The sequence below is a fragment of the Melanaphis sacchari genome, unplaced genomic scaffold (assembly GCF_002803265.2).
Source record: "Melanaphis sacchari strain LSU unplaced genomic scaffold, SCAv2.0 Contig72_pilon_pilon, whole genome shotgun sequence".
Classification (NCBI taxonomy): Eukaryota; Metazoa; Arthropoda; class Insecta; order Hemiptera; family Aphididae; genus Melanaphis; species Melanaphis sacchari.
The window spans coordinates 638,742-645,631 of NW_020271519.1; positions in this window are offsets into that span (position 1 = coordinate 638,742).

Consider the following 6,890-nt stretch of genomic DNA (forward strand, 5'->3'; position numbering starts at 1 on the left):
AATGGGGACATCAAAACCAATAGTTTATAACAAAATAACATTATTATAACGTTTTGCCATATTTCTTTTTAGAATAAGACTTTCGTGACTTTCTAGCTTATTTATATTATTATTTAGTTTCGTGTTTCTATTTTATAGACGTTGTAAGTTACCATAATTATATTTATAACATCATAGATATACTCATGCAACATGCATGGGTATTGAATAAGTCTAAATAATGTGTATATAACTAAAAGATTCTTAACACACCGTGGTGTTATCTATGTGTTTATTAAAAACCCATTTGTATAATATACATGTCATATACAATAGAAAATAAGTGAGTGTCCTAAATATTCTATAGGTACCTACAGTAATCTACCTATTCGTCATACGTCCGAAACAAATTCGTGATAATAACTCGTACAATTTACAGTTTCGAAAACTTTTATTGCTATTCTAACTTATAATATAACAACAAACAAATGTAAGTATACTCTATAGTTAACGTTACATTATGATTGCATTAAATTATCAGGACACTCTACAATAAAATATGTAATGGTTATCTCGAGTAAAGTAAGGCGTTTTGTATTAAAATATGAGAAATATAAATAAACTACACTATTATAGTATATAGCAACTATTAGTGATTCATACCGATAATTCCATAAACATTATACGTATTATTACAATATCCAACAATAATTTTATTGTAGTTCCATTAGAATAATGTATGATATTATAATATAATATTGCAGAAATAACTGATGATCATCGAACATTTAAAAATAAAAATATCAACAAACATGGTTTATGATGATGAGTTTGTCCAGAATGTATATATTTTTTTTTTTATCGAAAATCTAAATTAGTTATCCACAAATATAAAATACTGCCTCTTTTGCCTAGGATGATTGAAGCATAACGAATCCATCATCTGTAATTCTAATTCTGTCTAATACAATTAGTATACTCAAGCTTTACAATACATAACTTATAAATATACAATAGCTTTATATATTCATACGAAGAGTCTAATTATGCGATAAATAACATGTATATTGACATTAAATCCTCGCTTATGATTTTAGCAACGAGTTATCATATTTTGAAGTTTTGTTTCAATTTTATTTTTGGCATAGAAATTAAACAAACCAATATTTTTAATGTGAAAACAATTTTAAAACAATAAATATAAATTATAATAAAGTATATAATATTTATTAGAAAAACAACATTATAAGAGTTGCTTTAATTTTTTTCTCCTAAGTTTTTGATTTTTCTAAAAATAAATAACATCTGGAAAAAATGCCTTAGCTATTATACATTTCATTGAACAAAACATTTATTTTTTTTAAATTTATTGCCGTACCAATTATTATATACACATTAAACTTTTTAACTATATGCAAGCAACATTTTTTAAAGTTCTGTGAGTTTTCTAAATAAGTGGTTCGACCTAGTTTTTCAGTTCTGAATTAACTACTCATATAATATTCGTCAAAGTTTCTCATATACACAATATGTCAATATGTGCAATACGTAAATTTAATATTGGCAAATTCGACTAACATTGAATTTAAATTTGTCAATATTTTGAAACACATGGAATCAAATTATAAATATATCTCTAATGCATGCTCTATATATTTCCGACTGTCAAATTCTGTGTAAGATAATTATTCGCAAACAATGTATAAACCTACTAGTAAGTATATAAAATAAATCAATCTCTACATATTTTAAATGAAGCTTAAATCTAAAATTATAATATCAATATTATTTATTCAAAGTATTTTATATATTAGTATATAGTTTGTAATATCAGTTATATTACCCATAACAGTAATTTTTCAACTAATTTTTTTTTAAACAAAATATTTCAATAATTTAATCAAAATATGGCTTACACAGTTTAATTAGGGCATATAATGTTACATTTCAATACTCATAAAGGTGTCTAAAAAGTAATAAGTTCATTTATAGGTACAAACGCGAACGCGCAGCTTATAATTACTTATACTTATTTTTACATTATTCATAACTGTCTATTATAATATCATAATATTTAATATAATGGAAAAAATATTTTTAGTCAAAATCGCAAGTTTTTAGAAGAATAAACAGCAAAAAAATATTAGACTAATAACTAACTCACGGACCATGGCTCAATAAATCAGTCGTGTTGAATTTTTTGCAATTAATTATGTAATTATTGTGTTGTGTTCACTGATAGCTGGTAATAATATATTTCATGCGATCAACTTATGTATAAATATATTATAATACAGTACATAAGTGTATACTGTTCCGTTACACCAAAAACAAAGGCAGAAGAAAACTCCAATATTTATGTGTGAATATTCTGTTGTTTGTCCATTGAAAAGTGAATGATCAAACAATGAAACTTCGCGATATCATGTAAACTTTAGCTAAATACTTTTATAATACTTAGCTATACGGTTTCCCGAAAGTGCATAATTACGGGTACACACTTCAGGATACGTACACATTACACTTATACATGCTCCTCTCTAGAAGCGGTTCCGGACAAATTTATGGAATTCCACTTTTATTCCTATAGCGTGCACTTGTACAACATAATATAATATATTAATCACATATACATGTTACGAGTAAAGTAGACTATCGGGCAATGTTCACATATTATGATGGGCAATGTAGGTAAAATTATACTTTGTCCGGGCTTTATAGAATTGTCCAGTCTAAGTTGGGAAATGTAAATCAATTTGTTTGAAATATTAAATTTACAACTGACTCTGTTCTTACAACAGTTATTTTATTTATTCTATTATCTATTTTTCCTTCAACCAATGTTTCATCAACTTTACAATAATTTCCAGTATCCATAGATATTATAGCCACTTCTAAATCATCTTCAATTTTTAATTTATTAATAATTATTGAAATTAGATGTACAATCATGATGTAAAATCATCGTTTAATCCAATTTTTACTCTACATTCAAACATTGTTTCTATATTATCATACCAATTACTTTATTAAATATAAATATTAAAGTACGTATATAGTTCCAAAAATATAATACGTACTAAATTGACTGTAACATAATACCTCCTCACTATATCTACTCTTTCTTAATCGTTCAACACATTATAAAAAAAAAAAATGTATTCAAATGGAAAGTTTTGTTTATAGCTTAAGTTACAATGCCCGATTTAGTTCGGGCAAAGTAACTTAGACCGGTCGAAGTACAACCTTACATGGCATAAATAGTATTTTTAAGATATTGCCTAAAAACACCGGGCAATATAAAACATTGCCCGATAGTCTACTTTGCCCGTAACATAGGTACATACAACATACATGTGGTCCAAGTGTCAAATATAGTTAACGTCGCGTATATTGGATTTTCAATACTTTTTGCGAAAAGATCAGAGGATCGACGCATCATATCTGGACGATGGTTAGAGCGTTCACCAATCATTCGACGGTCCAATCTATTTAACCGTATCGTCGTATTCTTTCAACCGTTATAACAACGGCGACGATAATAATATTGTATATTGTCATAATTTAGAACGGGGCATCCTTTGTTTGGTCGATTCGCGTGCAAATCGTCTCTTTATAAGATCGCTATATAATATATTTAACGGTAGCGCCGTCTGGCCACGCCCCCGACGCGTTTTTCGTGCAACCATTGTTTTTACTTGAGTGCGGTTCGACCTTTTTCGCATTCATATTATACATAATACGTATAGGTATACTTTACAGTGCAGGTACTCGGGCTTAAACAAGATGACTTTTTTGTTCACGTCGTGCGTCTTTTGCCAAGGTTAAACGACCGTCTCGTTTCTCTATAATCTATAAGCTACACGGCAATCATTGCGAAATAAAAAACCATTTTGAAAATCGTAAACTTTCACATCGCTACAACATAACTTGGTCGTACCACATGTTACACGTACACACAACGAAATTGGTATAACTATTACGCTGCTGTTGCGTTATTTCTTCCGTGGTCCATCAGGTTTTAAGAAAAAAAAAATGATTTCGTCGTACCTAATAATTACGCAGTGGTTGGCCTGATGTACATATTCACATACGCCAATTTCGTGTACAAAGTGATATTTTTTTAACGCAACACACACGCATTATTTCGATAATATTATGTCAAAGTACAAACATCGAATATCATATCAGTTAGTCATTACTCATAAACTAAGCAATATAACTATATGTAGATATTTGTAAGTATTCAAATTATAAACGAGTAAATTATAGTACGACAATAAATTTTGAGGGACATCACCTCGCTACACTCCATTCTGTTTGTGGAAATTTAAAATATTTATAAATATAAATTCTTTAGTTTGAAATTCGATAGTTGATATCCAATTAAATAATTAATTAACGAAATACAAACATTTATATTTAAATTTATTTTTGAATAAATTAAATTTTTTTTAATAAAATTAAACATGCAAAATAGTTAAAATAGCTATCACAGTTTAATACAAATTAACATGAAATAAAAAAAAAAAAATAGTTAAAACATTAAAATTATAAATTTATATGTAATTTTGTGAAAATATGTGTGTAGGTGCTCGTATCATATTATATAATAATGATTGTACCAATAATGTGAACTTGCTATTATTTTACACATAAGAAAACGTAATATTTATAACTTAATAAAATAATATTTCCTACGACAATAAATTACATAAACATGTAATATTCGTTTACTTAAGATTGTTAGTCAGGAATGAGCAAGACATTTGATGAAATAGGTATCTAAATACAAAATACATTTCTAAATACATAATTTTTTACTTCTAGATATTTTTTTTTTTTACGTTTAAATATTGTTATATAATTCTATGTATATGATAAAAGATACATTTTATCTATTAATGATTATACGAGAGATGTACTACATGTTTAAAAAAAATAATCATTATGTGATATATTACTGATCTAACTATTAATCGGAAATATAATTAACTTAATACCATAACAATATACTGTACATTAAAAATGTTTAACCAATATAATCGATTTTAAAATCAGTTTTAAATTTATTTTTAATCAAATCAAATATTCAGTACACAAATTTGGGAAAATTATTTATTATTATTATTGAAAAAAAATATCAAAAATTATATTATCAGCTATTAATATATAATATATATATATATATATATTACACTACACATATACATTCATCGTTCTCTGCGTTTAATGATATGAATTTTTTTATTTTAATTTAATAAATGATTTATATAATACATTGGATATCTAAAAATGTATACCTATAACCTATGAAATAGTTATTATTTTATAGTTAATTTCAATAAAAAAAAAAAAAAATTAATTAATTAATGAATCGCCATTTGAATCTAGTATCTTTACACAGAAAATAAGATTCTATGTACTAGATACTAATAAGTAATAACACATTTCAAAAGATTCAGTATTCAAGATACAAATTTATCTAAAAAACGTATCTTAGACACTGTTTATCACTGCAGTGATACTACTGTCAATATCATAAAAATACACGAATATATAACTATAACATGCGAACTGTGATGTTTTTTCACTTTAAGCGTACTCTAAACCATTCATGTTAAGAGTTTCATTAATTTCTTATAAAAACTTTATTTTGATATTAATGATAAGATGAGTACATCTATAATCATCATGGCACAACACAAAAAAATCCAAACGCAAAAAACCTGTACATAACATTCAAGAATAAAATTACAAAATATAGCATTTTAAACGGTTTGGTTAATTGAGATTGAGAAGTATATCTGTATAACCTATTACTATCATCAATAAAATATATCAGAAATGTATACTCACTTTCATTTCAATGCCATTACATTCGCGCGTAATTATATTTCACGTCGAGTACAAAATATTGCGTTGAGCGTTTTAATATAAGCTTTTCTTTAAACTTCAATATTTTCAGGAAATTACATAATTATTACATGTAACGAAAATATAATCTAATTTAACAATATACAGTAAAATATTAATAAATATGCATTAATCATTTAAATATGATTTATTCATATTATTGTTAGATATTATAATATGTGTACTTAATTTATAGCGTACAGCCCACAAGTATAATATTATACATAATTTATTTATCTATTGTCAATGAAATTCCATTATTATTATCATTTTAATAACAAATTAATTCATATAGGTATGTACGTATGTTCAAAATTTTGAAAAACCTCGCGATTATACAATTTTTCCATAATGATAATAAAAAAATTATTATTTATTATTACCTATCTGTTGATTAAACATTATAACGATTCGTGCAATAAATAAAAAATAAAAATAAAAAATGCGAATCTCCTCATCACAGAGCAAATAGATGCTCTTCATTTATACATACACAATATTATGTTGCTCACACAAAAGTTTACTTGCTTTGATTATATCTTTTAACATCCCAGTTAATTCACAGTCTATGCATTCCTTTGAAAATTCACAATATATCGTTATTATTTTATCCATAGTTATTTGTTTTCTACCATGTTGGTTTTTAAAATTTAATCTTTTCTATGATTTAATCAATTAATACGTAATACTTTGTTTTTATCAAAAATATATTATTTTTGAAACTAATTTATGATGTTTACCAAGTATAATAAAATAAAAACATATCATGCAGTTGATTTACGTTTCACGGTCTAGGGAGAATGACGTCTACACAACGGTTGTTTTAAGGTTATTTTAGGTATCCGGTATATTATATACCTACTATATTATGTAACAAGTGCACACAAGGTGTGTGTTTTAATTTCGCAGAAACTTAGGCACGCATTCGAGTGCAACGAATTTTTAGGGAGGGCATGAGAAGGAGAATACCTATAGTATTGACAAATGTTTTTCAC